Here is a 17,716-nt window from a genome sequence, read left to right as displayed (position 1 = left end):
ATCGAAGATTGATCTCCTGGATCTCCACAGCATAGGTAGGGCATGAGGTTTCCCCAATGTATACCTGCTGGGCCTGTCTATTGTTGGGGTTCGGGTTCAGTTGAGCAGGCATTTGAGGTTGCCTTGGAGGAGCAGGAGGTAATGGTTGAGGTTGAACTGGTGGTGGAGGCAAAATGGCAGGAGGAGTGTTGTATTGGGGCCTCCACCCCGACTGAGGTGCATTCCATTGAGGCTGTGGCTGGGCATGTGAGTGATATGAATGAGAAGTAGGTTGAGTGGGGTACTGAGGTGAGTAAGACCATGGAGGAGGCATGGACCATGAAGGATGAGCAGGGGGACCCCAGGAAGGCATAGGAGTCGACTGGTTGGGGTTGTAATAAGCTTGTGATGCCCCTTGCATCCCCTGCTGATAACGTCTAGATCCTTGTGGCCTCCTTTGGTTGAGGTAATAGAGAGGTTCGGTGGGAGCTTCTGTCCCTTGGTACATGGCTTTAAACCCAGGTAAGGTTGGACACTGATTTGTGGGATGGTCCTCCTCACAAACAAAACACACTTCAACAGAATGCAATGGACATTCATTCTTAGGGTGTCTCCTTGTGCACCTAGGGCAGAAGACCGCCAAGGCTCTCTCAGCTTCTTCTTTCTTTTGTTGAATCCTGAATGTGTCAAGCTGCATGGCAATGGTCTGTCTCACCTCACTCTTAAGATCTTCTAATTGATTTGCAAGCTCATGTTTGGAGAAAGGGACACTGGTTGAGAGGTGGTTTCCTCTACCTCGTTTCCGAGCTACCCTGGAGTGGTTTCTAAACACAGTCTTGATGTCCTCATAAGGCAGTTGGTAAATGTCCCCCCCAGCTAACATGTGAAGGGTATCTAAGAGGTCTTCAGGGACTCCTCGGAGTAGGACCAACTTGAGGGATTCAGGGTCAAGTGTGCACCTGGCCCGCTTATAGCTTAGTTGGAACCTCTCCTCATAATCCTCTAAGGACTCATCATTTCCCATGGACATCCGAAAGATTTCCCCCTTTGTTTCCTTGGACCTACAGTAATCCCAGTACTTGGTGTTGAAAGCTTGCTGCATCTGAGCCCAAGTGGTGATACTATTCCCAGGTAAGCCCATGAACTAGCGTAGTGCTGCATCCTTAAGAGTGGAAGGGAACAGTTTCAACTTTTTCTCATCTTCAGTATAGTCATAGGTTCTACAAAGGACAGCAAACTCAAACAGGAAGGTATCTGGATCTTCAGTGGTCAGCCCATGGAAGTGAGGTAAGGCGGAGGGGCTAATGTTCTTCATTTTCATCTCTCCATTGGTCTCTCGGATGGGGAAGGCACCTTCTATTCTCTCATCTTCTCTTCTATTATCAGCCATAGCTTCAAAGGGAGTGGTCTCTAACTCTTCTTCTACTATAGGATCTTTGGATATCTCAGGATGTTCACCTATAGGTTCTTCTGGGTCACTGTCACCAAAGAGGAGAGAAGGGTGACTCAGTGATGTGGTGGGGGTGTTTGGTAGGAATTTGCCTGATCTATCTCGGTTCCTACGAGGCATGAAATGGAAAGGACCTTCTTTTTCTTTTGATTGCTTTTGCTTTTTTTCTTTGGTACCTGCAAAACTGAAACAGACTGATATAAAACTATCTATGAAAGATGCAGAATTAGACTGAAAGCAGGAAAAAACTAATCTACTTTGCTCAACTGAAATTGCAAGAATGGAAATGCTAATCTATGAAAGCAGGAAATGCTAACCTATGAAAGCAGGAAATGTCTATGCTACTTTTGCAGAATGGAAATGAAATAAACTACTTAGCAGAAGGTAAGAGTAAGAAAGTAGAAGAAAAGCAAAAATTACTAATACTCTGACGCTTCCCCGGCAACGGCGCCAAAAAGATGGTGGGCTCCAGTATTGTAGCAATAATGATACAACTCCTGGAGTTTCCTATCTCTAATTTTATCAACCCGGTAGTTCGTACAAACTTGGAAGCGACGGTGCTGTATGCACAAGTACTAGCTCTTGTCGCAGCTGTCACTTGGTCAGCTGGCACAAGTCCGCTAGGGCTCAAGCCAACTTCTATAGGCTCACAGAAGAAGCTTTATGAATGATGGACGAAAGCTAACTCAAAGGAGACTAGTCTATTTGCAAAAAGAAGCTGAAAGCCAACAAAGCATGAAACCCTAATAAACCCTAATTTAACTAGCTTGACCCTTACAATGCAAAAACGTGAATGAAACTTCTACCAATGATGCTATTACATGCAGTGAGTTGAAATACATGAATCTAAGCTACTTGCACTTGAAAATACATGTTTTTGTATTTTGTCCTTAAGTGGTTGGATTTATTGTGATGGTGCTTTTGATTAGGGTTTGGTTGTGCAGGAGCGGTTGGAATGGAAGGAAAGCATGGACAAGGTCAGGATGGCTAAGGGAGGTCCCAGAGGGTCTCTAGCATCAATCCCCAGAAGTATACCACGTTCGAATGCTCAGCAACCGAGTTTGCAGACTTCTACAGGAAGTCTGCAGGGGATCCTACAGGAAACTCAGGAGTTTCTACAGGAAGGCTGTGCAATTCTACAGGATGTTTGGCCACGGAAGTTTTGGGAGATGATGAAGTGATGGAGTAGTGTGGGAGGATAGGTGAGATGGAGATGGAGCTGGTGATGGCTCAGGAGCAGAAAAATCAGAGGGAGGAGGAGTGCATGCAGTGGGTTGATGGTTGGAAGGATGGGATCAACGAAAGTTTAAGTAGATGGAGCTAAGTGAATAATGGATGAGTTGGAGGGTAAATGAGCTGGGCAGAGGCCGAATGAGTGACTTGAGGAGAGATCAAGAAGAAGAAGAAGAAAGTGGAATGATATGGAGCAGCGTAAATGAAACCAATGACTTATACACCAAAACGAGGATTCATTAACCTATGATAACTGTGCCATGAAACCTATGAATCAGCAATGGAAAACCAAGAAATGAAACTTGTGCATGGAACTGAAATGTAGAAGTATGGTTTGTGTCAAAAGTCCATGGATGGATCTTCAATGAAAATGTCTATGTTGTAGCTTCCATGAAAGTGAGAAGAACTGCGTTTCTTTTTTGGTGGTTGGTTATGGACTGCACCCCAATCCCTAACAGAGATGGCAGTGAGCCCTTACAACCTTTTTCTGGAGCTCCAATAGATTATATCTATCCTCTTCTAACCTAAGTAACTGGAAACAAATTCACCATAAACTAATCCTATCTAAGCTCATGAAAAAAAGACTAAATTAACAAACTGTAAATTCGAATTGCATGGTAAAGTAAAAAAACTCAAAGTGCTGGAACGAAATGCAACAACATTACACACCGAGGAGATCTATTGCTCTCAGGTTGGGCCCCAACCCGAGAGCTATAGCTCCCTTAGAAAAATCAGAATGAGATCAAAATCTGCCTTCTTTATTCATAATATGATGTCATGCCAAACTGGCTTACAAAAAGGAACAAACATAGAGCTGTAGCTCGTACTTCAAAATTACAAGAGTAATGCAAAAGTTCAAAAAGCTTCTATCCAAGGCTACGGCCTCAGTATTTATGCAAAATGATCATCCAACAGGTGTCGTTGATTTGAGGAGCTCGGCTGTCCAACTGAAGTTTAAACTACTGATCCTGTAGGACAGTCATAACTTCTTGTTCCTGTAGAACAGTTATAACTGTTGTTCCTGTAGAACAGTTGGCTGCCTCTAAGCTAGGTGGGGAGATGGATTGGAGCTCGGAGCTATGGTGGGAATCACGAGGAAGGTTCCAAGACTGTGGACATCCTCTCCTAGAAACCAGCAGTGCCACCTCACTGTCTCCTTTTCTCCTTTTCACGTGGTCTTTTCTCCCTTTTAATGCCAAAAACCTGAAAGAATCATGCATTAGTCACGTAGATAAAATGTCTACCCTTCTTCCTACAAACACACGAATAAACTAAGAAATGAATGCATACGCAATAAAAAATGAATGGTTTGAGCAAAGAAAGTAGGCCAAATGAGCCCAAATTATACCAAAAATTGGGGCTCATCACAAGCTACTGATTTTGTTATCATTCAATTTATTGAATCTAATATATTATCTGTATTTGGCTGCCCACAGAAGATAATCATTGATAATGTTGTTGTTTTCAAGTCAAAGGAGATGGTAGATTTTTATGCAAAGTATCATATTGTATTGGGGCATTCCACTTCTTATCACCCACAAGGGAATTGTCTGGCTGAATCTTCCAACAAATCTTTGATCAACATCATCAAGAAAGTTTTAGAAGTCAATAGGAAGAACTGGCACAAAAAGCTCATTAATTCTTTATGGGCAGACAGATTCAGTTCTAAGAAATCCATAGGTATGTCTCCTTTTTGGTGTACGGGGGTAATACTATTTTTCCTTCATCTCTTGTTGTCCCGGTCATGAAAATTCTGCAGGAAATGGACAACGAAACAAATGATAGGTAGCGAAGGATAAATCAGATGATCCATTTACAACAAACTAGGGAGGAATTTTTTCAAAATACTTCTAACTTCAAGAAATAATTAAAAAGATCTATGATTGCAAGACAAAAGAAAACAATTTCAATCTGGGAGATGTGGTTCTTCATTGGGATGCAAGAAATGGATAAAAAGGAAAACATGGAAAGTTTGAAAATGTATGGAAAGGACCATACAGAAATTTCATATTTCTGAGGAAAGAATGCTTTTCTATTGGAGGAATTGAATGGAGGAAGATTATTCAGGAGGACTGATCAATGGTAGGCTTCTAAAGCGCTACCATACTTGAAGAAATTTCTGCAAATTTTCATTACCATTGTATATACTAGTTTACTTTTCATGTCCAAGTGTTAAGTGGTTATCATAGGAGTTTGAAGCCTGAGGAGAAGGCCATAAGGCTTCTCTAATCAGATGTTAGTTTTTTTTTTTTTTTTGTTAGAGTCATGTCATGTCAAACAGTCATTCAATTTTCAGTTTTAGTTTATTTTTCTACATTTTGACTCCATTTCTCAATGAAGAAGGCTACCTTGTCTACAGTGTTCTTAACACCTCCAAGGAGCTGCCATCCCTAGCTGGAGCCAATTTTAGTGTCAGTCATTTCTTCCTATCACCAGTGATCAAATATGATTTTACCAAGTTTTCTAGGATACTCCCAAGGTCAAATATTTATCATGTCACTAGGTTTTCAGAATAAAATTTGGTCACTAGTTAGTTTGTCTAGGATTATCTCTATTCTCTCAAAAACCTCACATGTTAGTCGCTTACATCATCAGATGAATGTATCATAATAAATAGAATGTATTCATCATATCAGTCATCATCATTACTATTTCACTCAGTCTAATGTCTTCATTACGTCATTAGGGTTTCAAGGTCCATTTTCATTTCATGCATAAAATCTGGCATAGGATGAGTTGTGATAAGAAACTCTTTTCAATAAATTTTTATGTGATTTCATAAGTGCTTCATGGCTATAGTCTCAAGGTTCCAAAAGAAAGAAGTTTCACTATTCAAAAAGGTAAAAGAAGTTCATATTTCAAATCTCCAAGGTGGTCAAGTTCAAAAAGAGTGAAAGTCATGTTTTGAAAAAGGTATGTGGGGCCCATTTTCACTCAAAAGAGGATCATACTATGCCTATAAAAGCCCAAAATTCCCAAAAATATTTCATTTGCATCCTTACCTCCTTTGTTTATCAAGATCTCTTGTCCTTTAGTGAAACAAAATGGGTTTTCTAGCTAAAATTGGCAAAACTCCCTTGGTGATGCGCTTGTGTGAACTGGGTTGCGTTTCTGGGATAGGTGTTGTGCTTCTGTGAACTGCGTTGCGCTTCTATCAACAGTGTTGCGCTCAGGACAGAGTCGCCCAAAACTTTCCAAAACTCACCCAAATTCTAAATCTAACCTTGCATTCCAATTTATTTTTCTTCTAAGCTATTCAAAAACTAAGTACCATCATCTTAATCCCTCTTTTCTTTTCGCAAATAAAATGCAAATGGTGAGTTTAAATCATCTACGGTTTATATGAATTTCATGCTTCAAAGAAAATCAAAATGGTGAGTTTTATCATCTACGACATTTCAAAGTTTAAAAATTGCCATCTCATTCCTTTGTTTTTATATAAATCACCATATCATCCACCAAGAAACTCATTTACTTTTAGTTTGCCTCACCTTTTCACAAAACCTAGCTCATACCTATCAATTTGAGCAATTTTCCTAGCAGGACTATTTTTTAAAATTATCTTACTCATTTCCCTCACTCATTTCACTCCATTCAAAAATCCTAAGATTTCTACAGCCCCTATCCATCTCCCAAAATTTCCCTATCATCATCTCCCTTCCCTAACTCCCACATTTCATCAATTCACTCATTCCTCATTATTTTTTCCGTTTTCCTGTTATCTAGGGTTTTTATCAAAATTGAGGGAGATTCTTCACCATCAGAAAAGAAAAAACATCATAATGGAGGGAGGATTGTGAGGTATGAGCCTACAAACTACAATGAAATCAACTCTTCACCAATCATTAGACAGTGCTTTGAAGATGTCAACTACCTATGGTTTTGTCAAAGGGTGGGTGAAGTAGGTTTTCATGAGTAGCTCACTGATTGGATTGACACCAATATGAAAGGGGAAAAATCCATCATAGCAGGGACTGAATTTACATTCTCAGTAGCTTCCATCTCTCTTGCCCCAGGGATACCTAATAATGTGGAGTATTGGTTCAAAGGCATGAGCCTAGACCTTGAGCAATACAAACCTTTCTTAAAATCACCCTACAGAGAGGCTCATTCACACATCATTCCATTTAGATACCTGTTGGAAAAGTATGCACCATTGATGAAGGTTGTAATGAATTTTTTCACCTATGAGGGAAGATTTTCCAGATTGTATGGATACCACATTAGGCTGCTAATGCATTTCACATCTCTAAAACCTCTCAACATGTGTAATTACTTGTGTAGAAGTCTTATTAAAATGTTTGAGAAGGTGCAAATGAAAGGTAAAGAGCATCACCCTAGCCTTTTCCATCATAGTTTAATAAATATTGTAGTTCTCCATCAGTGGGATAAATAACATGGCATAGGATACCTTCATTGAAACAACTTTGCAGTGGCAGGAAATTACTTCATCAAGTCATCACCAAGACACATCAACGCAGAATATGGGGGTAGGGTCATAAAGAAAATTAGAGGAAAACCCTAAGGCACCTAAACCTGAGGTGACCAAAATATATTAGAGAGGAAAAAATCTTTTGTTTACTTCTCAAGTTGAGAAAGGTGCCAAGCCTTCTACATCAGCACAATAGGGATTTCATTTATAGGATGAGGAGCTAATTGAGCATGATTTTGAACTAGTTGACTTAGAGGTAGTAGATGAAACTTAAAAATTGCAAAAAATTATCAAGGAGAAGGATTCCCAAATTAGAGAGCTCATGGAAAATATGGCAAGGGCCAGATTCATCATTTCCTTCCTTAAGCAAGAAAACAATTTGCTCAAGGCCATACAACTAATCATGGAGAAAGAGAAATCTGAGAATTTGTAGCAAGGAGGCAAAGGTAAAGCAGAGTTAGAGCTTGGTGAACATGATGAATATGAAAAGAAATTTGGAAAGAAGAATCCAAGGACCAAGGGTCTTAAAATGGCATTGAAGAAAGAAAAGGAACAAAACCTACTAGATGAAGACTTGGAAATTGAAGACATGATTGCCTTGGAAATTAGTGAAGACAGAGAGTATTGGCTAGGTAAGGTCAATGGACACCTAGAGAAGCTTATTGACAAGGCTAATAGGGACAACCAGCTATTGAGGCACATGGCGCACCACTATCTAACCAGAAACATGATTTGCAATATCAAGCTCAAGCAAATGAAAAACAAGCTAAAGGAAACCCTAAAAGAACAAAATGAGAGGGATAACTTGGGATGATTGTTGAAGAATCCATTAGAGTGTAAAATACCTCATTTTTGAATTCAGGACCAATTTTGATAATTTTCCAAACATTTTTTGTTTTTGATGAATTTTTGCGCAAAACTCAGAAATTGCACTAGTCACAGAGACACAGCGGCTTGGCGCTGCGTTTTTTCCTCAGGGCTCCAAATGACAAGTGGCTTACATTTTTGGAAATATGATTGCCTCCTATCAAAATCCATTTCATCATATTTCTTATACATGGCTCAGATTTTGAAAAGAATGAGAAAAAGGGGTCAAAAATCAACATTTTTCCCCTCTTTTTGATAGGCGGCGCACTTTTGGAGACACCTTGGGAGAATAAAATTTTAAAGGCCTTCCCATGTGTAATTTTCAAAAATTAAATATTTTTGGGAAACTAGAGAAGCAAGGCTAGTTGACCATTCTCTCATATTTAAAATTTGACTTCAGAAAGGCACCCAAAAGTGGCCTAAAATTTGGCGCTATGCTTTTGTAATTTTCTGAATTTTATTTAAAAATTCCACTCTGTAATTTCTCAGGTTTTTAGTTTGACTTGGTCAAAGTTAACTTCATGATGTAACTTCAGTAGTTTGAAGTCTATATGATGTAATCATGAATAAATAGGCATGATAGGTTATTTTTATGGTTAATTAGATCTCATAAAGGAAGCAAAACTCAAGTCAAAGTCTAAGAGAAGAGTTTGTTTTTTACCTTCTCACTCTCACCTGTTGGTTGAGAGATTCTTGGAAACTGTTCCACCACTTAGGGATTCAACCCCTGATGGTGGGGAGAATTTTTGGTTGAGTCTATATGTATCATTTATCATTTAGAAATAAGGGTTGGACTTCAGAGGAGAGGGCTTGTATCTTATGCTTTCGTACAATTAATCAAGAGCAGTTGCAACTACTTTTCAGGAATACTTGTGCAGTGAGTTTGTGTTGTTGCTTCTTTTCTATATCAGTTTCTTATGAATGAATTCATCTCCCTTAACATGATTTTATTTCTTCATTGATTTTCCTTACAGTTATATAGGAAGAATTCTTTAGATTCAAAGCTTTGTTTATGTGGAAAATCATGTTTGTGTATTTCTTCTTCTAGATTAATGAATTCATGGTAATACATGCTCAATATGATTTCTTAAGCCTTTCAAACCCTACACTGCATTGAAAAAAATCTTAAATCCATCACAAGGCATTGTTATATTGCTCCTCTTTATGCCTGTTAATGCAATTCTTTGAGACATTGATCTAATTGTTATAGACATTTTTGTGCCTTACAACATTGAGCATGAAATGTCCATAATCTAAGGGATCCAAAGTCCCTAAACATGTTGTTCCTACCCCTAGAGGAACAAGGCTAACAAACTACAACAATTCACAGAAGTTCTCCACCAGAAACTGCTCAAAAACAAGTCAATTCAGGATCAATTCAGTGGCTCCACTAGCTGTCTGCGCTGAAATGCAAAGTCAACACTGGCTACCTGCACTGCAACGCAGGTAGAAGCACTACCAGGGTGTGCTGAACGGGAATTGACAAATGGCAAGTTCATTCCAAGAGGTGTCAAGACCCAGGAAGCTTCCAAAATCTTCCTCAATGACACTTGCCTCAGTGAATTTGACTAGTGATGAGTAAGAGGTTCTCAATCACCAAGTGGAAGCAAGAACCTCCAAGTGGAATCAAGAACTGATAGAGGGAGAGGACACTAGTCAGATCTCAAGCTGACTCATCCTCTCTCCAAACATCTATAAATGGATCTCTCCTCCATGAGATCTAGAGGCTGGAATTTTGTTATTGCAAAGAATTGTTGTTGGTTTGAGATTGGAATCATTGGGTGCTTAATGCTTTGAAGGGAGGTGAAGATAGGAATTCCATTTGCTGGGAAGGAGATGCTGGATTGGAGCCTTCTTGGTTGTATCTCTTCCTAAACCTTGTTATTCATCAATAAAGCTATCTTGGTTTCTCCTATATACTGGTGTATCTTTGATGTATGATTGCATTAGTATGTTTAGTTTATTTCTAATCCTGAACTAGTTATGAATATGAATCTATGTCTTTGTGTAGTGTTCTCTTCTTGTGATCTTGCAGAGACCTGTTGAAGCTGGGCAAGCGAGAAGGCAAGTAGCTTGGAACTCTCAAAGAGAAGAGAAACCCGATCGAGGGACAAACGGAAGACACCAGTTAGTCCATCCATCTCTCTTCATTCTTAATTCATAAAGGAAGAATACTAGAATAGCTGTCTCTGTTTGTTACTAAGGCACTGTCACACCTTAGGTGGATAGGATCATCCTGCATAGGCATTTTTCCCCACAACAAATTGGCGACTCCACTGGGGAAATCTGTTTAGTCATTTTATTTGTGTCTCTATCATTGTTTATTTCATAGACTCAACAGCAACAATCGAACTGCATCTGCTATTCTCAGATGCAAAGTAGACAGTTGCTGCTTTGATCCAATCACTGGATTTATCTATGATCTGAATGATGGACTCGCAAATGATTTGATGATCCTTTGTGATAGATCTTAGTACTCCCTCAAAGCATCCCTTTGATTGTACCTTGCTTGTTGCTTTTATTTTGCCTGAAACCGTAGATTAATCAGCAAACTGTGACCCAGAACTGTTACACTAAAAAATGTCACCATGGCTATTTACAGTTGGTATGGCTCTATCAACAGTCATACTACCCTCTTAAGCAAGTCTTATGCCTCTGCTATCCATGTCAAACTCCAAGAAAGAGAGAAAGTCTTTAAAAATGTGTTTATCTCTGGGACACAGGTTCTCTCAACCTTGCCTGCGGGGACGCACCTAATGTTCATGATGTCTGCGTCCAAAGACGCTCTGTATCTAAAGGGGAAGGTGTGTCCCTCTGAAAAGGTTAAAATGCGTAAGTTTTATCTTCAAAAACTTACTTGTGGTCATTTCTAGAGCATTCTAGAAGGTTGTTTGACATGTATGAAGCGCCTCCAGATGGTTCATGCACCCCTAACAAAGAGGAACTTATCCCATCAATAAGGGAGCTATCCCACCCAAAGAGGGGATTATCCCATTGATGTTGGACCTGAATAACTTCCTTTTGAGCACTATAAATACAGGCATTGGGCCAGAGGGAGGGGGAGGCTGAAGCTAAGAATTCCTAAGGGTAGATGCTGCTGGAATTGGGACCTCTTTGTGAGAACTTGTGAGGAGAGATTGTCATCTTTACTTGTTTCCATTAGGAGGGGGGTGAGCTTTGTCAAAGTAAAGGAAGACCCTTGTGGACCCTGGAAGGAGCTTGCACAACACCAAGGCTTAGGTTGTAACGGTTCCTTTTTTGTTACCTTTAATGCAAATTAGTCCATTCTTCTCAATAACTTGTCGTTTATGGGTTATTTCATGTACTCCTTGGTCTACATGTTGAATATGCTTTGTTTTATGTTATAATCAGGTGCTATTTAATGGTTTGACTATTGGTGGTTGCAGGTTTTGGAGAAAAGGAGGAGCTCATCCAGATCGACAAAGCTTGGACTTCTACAACAGCGTTTGGACAAAGGTAAGAGTCACGTACTTGATTTCTCATATAATAATGCATGTTTAGAGAAGGATAGCTCTACTTTGTTTTGTTTGTCATTGGAATGTCTTAGAATTCTAGGAAGGTCGGTTGTGTCCGCACTATTGACTGATTCCGTGTGACGAATTGGCGACTCCGCTGGGGAACCATTGTTATGAAAGGTCTTTTCCCTTGAATGAACTTTGCTCTGAGAAAATTGGTTTATTTTTCTGGTTTTTGACTGTGTGAACTTGTATTTGGGTGGATTAGCTTAGGATTAGTTTTGTTTTAGTTTTTCTTGAGTTTTTCCGAAGGACGCATCCTCTGAGTATTGCACAGTGCGTCCCTAGATGCACTGTCGCCGTGTGCACAGAGCGGGCCCGCACCTGTCTTAACAGGTTGTCTGCGTCCCTTGTAAAAATTTAAGAAAAATCCATTTTTTGCTTTCTTTCTCTTAGATTTTGGTTTTTCTTAGTTTTTTCTTCCCAGATCCATAGCTCTCTTGTCAAAGATTTTCCCCTGAACTTGTTTCGATAGCATTAAGTGTTTTAGTGGATTTCATAGAAGTTTGACCCATAGGGTTTGATTTTTGAGTGGGTCTTGTAGTGACTTTGACGGTGGAAGTTGTCAAGCCTTAGATCTCTCTGGTTTTGTCAGCATTCATAGAAGTCAGACCTGTCGTTAAGTCTACCTATGAGAGAAACCTCCCTTTGAGTGGTCTCTTTGGCAAATTTCGAAGTACTTTTTGATTGAGTATTGAATTCCATTTTATAAAAGAACAAAAAGATTAGAGTTTTGTTTTGACTGGTTTTTGATTCTACGTTAGCTGGTCCTTGATTTGATTTTGGTCAAGTAAAACATCCAGGAATCATTTTTGTAAGCTTTTGTCCTCGTTAAGTCTTGCTTGTAGGTAAATTTCCTTTAAGTTTGTTTTTGCGTGATTTTGACTTGATTTCCTTTGATTTCTTAGATTTGATTTTTGATAAATAGTTTCATTTGCTTTGATAAGTTTAGGAAAAATACAAAATTCTTTTGGAATCAAATTTGCTTTAGTAGAATTTTAAGTTTTTGAAGAAAAGGAATTTTCGTGAGTGAATAGAGGTTATGTTTGTATGCTTGGAAAGAAAAGAGAATTGTTTCTTTGATTGTCTTTACTAAGAAAGTTGTTTTCTATAAAATTTGCATATCTCAACTCTCTTAGTTAGGAATTTCATTGAAAAAGGAAAGTAGTGTAAATCATCTTAAGTGCATTTTTGTAGTGGATTGAGTCGAGTCTACACACCATTGGTTTCACTTCCGCTACCCTTTGTCTTTAAGGAAAAACCATAAAATTAACGCTTAAAGTAAAATCAACGTAGTAACTTTTATTTACTAGGGCTCTGAAACACCAATTTAGATCAGGCTAGTGTCTTGGAGTAGGAGAGTAATTAACTCTCCAAGACAACAAAACCAAACAAGTAGCTTATCTTGTGATAGAACAAATCCAATTGTCTCATTTCTACTCTGGGAAAGCTCCTCTTAAAGGAGAAGCACGAGCTCGTGTCCAAACCAGTGAGGGGATCAATCCTCCCTCGTTGGGAACGACGCCAGACACGCACGTATTACAAACGGTAAACCTCGGATTAACCATTGTCGAGGAGCCAGGGGTCACTTGTCGGTAAACCTTGGATTGTTATCAAGGAATCGGCAAGGGGATTGAGCTTGATACTCTGCCCTTGCGTGTTGTCGGAGTTTAGACTGTTCCCCCAGGTGCATTTGTTGCGGTTGGTAACCTTAGTGACCAGTATCTTTAGGATTCTACCGAGGTGACGGTGGAGGGAAGATCCCACTGTACCTGGAGCAGACGTCGGCTAGACTCACTTGGATTTTCCGGGGGGTTCACTTCACTTGAGACGGTTAAAGTGGAGGGACTTGTGCCGGTCTATTCATTAAGCAGGTTGTCGGGGTAACTGTTCCACCCGCCACTTCTGTACTGAATCCGATGATGTTGGGTTTCATCACCAACTAGCGCTTTCAGTCTGGAAGGCTACTGTTTGTGCTTGGTTTGACGCTCTAGATTCTTTAGGCGTGTGATTCAAATTTGTTTGGTTCTTTAGATACTTTAGGTGGTTTGATTTGGAATTTTACTTTGTTTTCGTGTGTAGTAGTTAAAAGTTTTTAGCTGTGGCGGAATTACCGAGACAGTCCCATAGACTTCGGGGCAAGTCACCTGAGATTGTTACCGGAACTGATTTGTTGAGGAAACTCCGTAGATCATGGGGTGGACCTCCTGAAGACGTCCCGGGTCATCACGAAGGTTTGAAAGTCCTTGTAACTCCTCCTAGTGGCAGTAGAGTAGGTTCACCTGAAGAAGGAGAGTCTTCGTTGGTAGTCCATCCCGATTACCAAGGTTTAGAGACAGGTTATAATCCCGAAGCTGTTACAGATTCTGAGCTTGTTGGTAGTTTTTCGTCTGCTAGTGATACAGGCGAAGAACCAGAAATATCTGAACCTGTTACTCCGACTTCTAGTGTTCCTGATTCATCGACAATAGAAAGAATTATCACCGAAAATCTTCCTACTGGTTTGATTGCTATCGAAGAACTTGTTCCAGAGGAAGAAATAGGCGTCTCTAACCTTGAAGATCAAATTACCCTTGATCTAAGGGAGCGTGAATCTATCTTTTACAGTCCTCCTAGAAGTACTACTTGGTACCTTTCGTTAACCAATCATTTAGACAACTTTGGGCTAGGTTTTTCTACACCTCGTACTCCTTTTCCACCTAGAGGTATATATAGTCCCGTAGATATGTCTGGTTAGTCATCCATGTTTTCTCAATCATCTGAATTATTTATACATGGCGGTCCTTCTGTTCCCCCTGGGTATCAGTCACTTTCTGGTACCTTTGCAGGGGCATCTCCTCAACCTATCGATCATGGGTTATTAACTGGAAACAGTGGTAATATACCATTGGGTGTAGGCGATATTTACATGATGTCAGGTTCAGTTCCCATTTCCCAACCTCAAGGTGGCCAATTACCGCCTGGGGGGCAACCTCAATTAACGCCTGGGGGGCAACCTCAAGGTACACAAATTGTGTCTGGGGGGCAACCTCAAGGTCAGTATACACCTATGGTGCAATACATGCCTCAAGGTCAACCCCAGCCTCAATATGTACCCCAGGGTCAACCTCAGTATCAATATCAACCTCAAGGATGGCAACCCCAAGGATGGCAACCCCAAGGGTATCAACCTCAGGGCTATCAACCTCAAGGTCAAGGTCAACCCCAGTATCAGTATTTACCTCAAGGTTATCAACCTCAAGGTCAATACTCGAGTCAAGGTTATCAACCGCCTCAAGGTCAGTCATATGTTCAAGGTATGGGAACTGCACCTTTCAATTATCAAACCTATCCTCAATCCGGGTATGGATCTCAGTATCCTCAACCTGTTACGGGTCAATACCCTGGAATGTTAGTGTGGGATCCATCACAAGGTCAACAGGTGTTGCAGCCAAGTTCACAGTTGTTACCTCCCGCTGGACAACCTATAGTTTCTGGTACACCCCAGCAACCACAACCTGTCCAGTCAACTGTTCAAACTCCTGTAACTTCGGTAGTTACTCAGTCACCAACAGCACCTAGCACTCCATCTCAAACGACTGCTGCAACTACCGCACCATCTGTCCAGTCCACCGCACTTACTTCTGGAGTATCGACAGCTCCGGTTTCTACTGTCTCTGCAACCACCCCTCAGACATCTGTACCGTTGTCCGGATCCACGATTCAAACCACGGTCCAGATGCCTGTAGGGAAACCTGGTTTAAGTACAGTTGTCACTACTCAACCTCAATTTGTTCACCAACCATACCAGGGACAGTACCAACCCGGGCAAGCTGTCCAACAGCCGGTTTACCAGTATCAACCGTATCCTGGGTACACTTATCAACAACCTCAGCAACCCCAGTATGGTCCGGTTAATCCTGGTTTTCCAGGAGGATATAATATCCCGAATGCGATTCCTGTTCCAAGTTATCCTGGGTATCCTCCTCCTGGAGCTGGTCTTGTGACTCAGACTTTTAGAGATCCTAACCGGCAATTGCCGTTTATTGCAACTTTGGATTTACCAGACTTGACGCGCCTGACGAATGATCCAATTCAATATCTTCAGTTCTGGCCGCCAATGCCAACTAAGTTGCCCAGCGATATACCCAAGTTCGAAGGGAAGTCAGGAGAGGATCCGTCCAATCATGTGATGACTTACCACCTCTGGTGTGCTTCAAATTCTATCTCGGATGATTCAGTTCGTTTACATCTTTTCCAGTGTACACTCATTGGTCTTGCGGCCAAGTGGTACATTGAGTTACCACGGGCCTCTTTTTACAGTTTTAGCCAGTTAGCTACCTCGTTCCTAACTCACTTTCAGTTGCCGGTCAGATACGATAACGGCACGGAATTATTAACTTCACTAAAGCAATCGACGTCCACGTATATATCTGATCACATTCATGAGTGGAGGCGTCGTAGAAGGTTGGTGAAAGTTTTTATCCCGGACCAAATCTTAGCTGAATGGTTTGTTAAATCATTATTACCGAAGATTACTGAAGATGTAGCTAAGGCCGGAGTAGTTACTGAGGAGCAAGTCATTGCTCAGGCGCAATACCTTGACTTGGTTTATACTCAGTCGGGTACGTTACACGAGAAGATCCCAGATCTTCCAAAATCGAATCAAATCACTGTTGTTCCTTCGGGATCTCATGCTGCTGATGGTATGATTGGTACCGTGAATACAAAGAGTAAGAAGAAGTCTTCCAAGGTTTCAACTACTCCTATTATCACTTTGCCTGATTCCCCGACAGGAGAGTCTTCTCCCGAACTTACCGCCGATATTCACGCTATAGAGTCATCTACGGCCAAATCAAAGAACGGTGGAAAGAAGAAAGGTAAGAAGAAAGAGAAAGCAGATAAGGCTCCAAAGGAGAAAAAAGAGAAGTCGGAACCTAATGACGAGAAGCGCAAACCTAAATATCCTTGTTTAATTTGTGAAGAAGATCATTTCACAAGGGATTGCCCTCATCGGGCAGAGGTTGTGAAAATCGTTAAAAGTTCCTCAACTCCTGCTGTTTTGAAAGATCCATTTCCAAAGCAGGAGACTAAGATGATAGGCTCTTCCTCGGGTGCTAGTGAAGAACCCATATTAATGATGTCTCACGTATGGATTGCGACTCGGTCGCATGATTATGGTAATAAGAGTCCTGTTGATGGTAAAGAAGCAGAATCTTCTCATTCTAATCCATCAACCTCAGCTCCTGGTTCCGATCCACTACAGATCGAGAAACCTAACCCAGACTTGGTAATCAAACCGCCCGCCAAGGGTATACTTCGAAAATCTGCTTTCAATCCACATGCGAGAGCAGCTCAGAATTATAACATTGTTGAGGACTTAGCTGTTTCACCATCAGCAATGTCGGCCTTGGAAGTGCTGCAAGCATGTCCAGCGCAGCGCAAATTACTATTGTCGGTTATAGGAGCTGTTGATATTCAGGATCCAAACCTGATAATCTTCGATCTAGAAAATAGTACACCGCGTCTCCCTCATCAAATGGCTTTCCAGATCCCAATGATAGTAAAAAACAGACCCATTCATAGGACTGTAATTGATGAAGGAGCTTCCACTTGTATTATGTCGATTCAATGTTGGAGATCACTTGGTTCTCCTACATTGAACCAATCCCTGACCATTCTTAAGGCCTTCGATGGCCGTGGGTTCCATCCGTTTGGCATTCTTCAGGATTTGCCTATAGGGGTGGAATGAAAAACCGTTAGTCTGGATGTGGAAGTGGTTGATGCCCCTCTAGACTACAACCTTCTTTTGGGTCGAAGTTGGTCTTACGCTATGACAGCGGTCGTGTCATCGGTCTTCATAGTTATCAAATTTCCACACAATGGTAAGATCGTCACCATAGATCAGTTGGCTTATTTTTCATCGGACCCAGCCTCTTCTGAGAGTATTCAGCATGTCGGAAAAACGACAATCCCTTACAGGGACATTGGCGTCGGTTTAGTTAAAGATTCTGGTTTACTGGGAACTTTTCCTTTACCTCCAATCAACGTAGACCCTTCATTTGCAACAATTCATATGATTACATCAGAAAACATTATCTATGATGATCCTTGGATTGTCCCATCTGAATCTGAGATAGACTCATTCGGTGATGCTATGCCTTTGAGTCCATATGAAATCGCTTATGAAGCAATTATGTCTTTTTCCGACACGAGTTCAACCCAAATTGATCAAATGAA

This window comes from Pinus tabuliformis, chromosome 1_2 (genome assembly GCF_031772625.1).
Source record: "Pinus tabuliformis cultivar Carrire ecotype Pingquan chromosome 1_2, CPIR1, whole genome shotgun sequence".
Taxonomy (NCBI): Eukaryota; Viridiplantae; Streptophyta; class Pinopsida; order Pinales; family Pinaceae; genus Pinus; species Pinus tabuliformis.
This window is presented reverse-complemented; position numbering follows the sequence as displayed.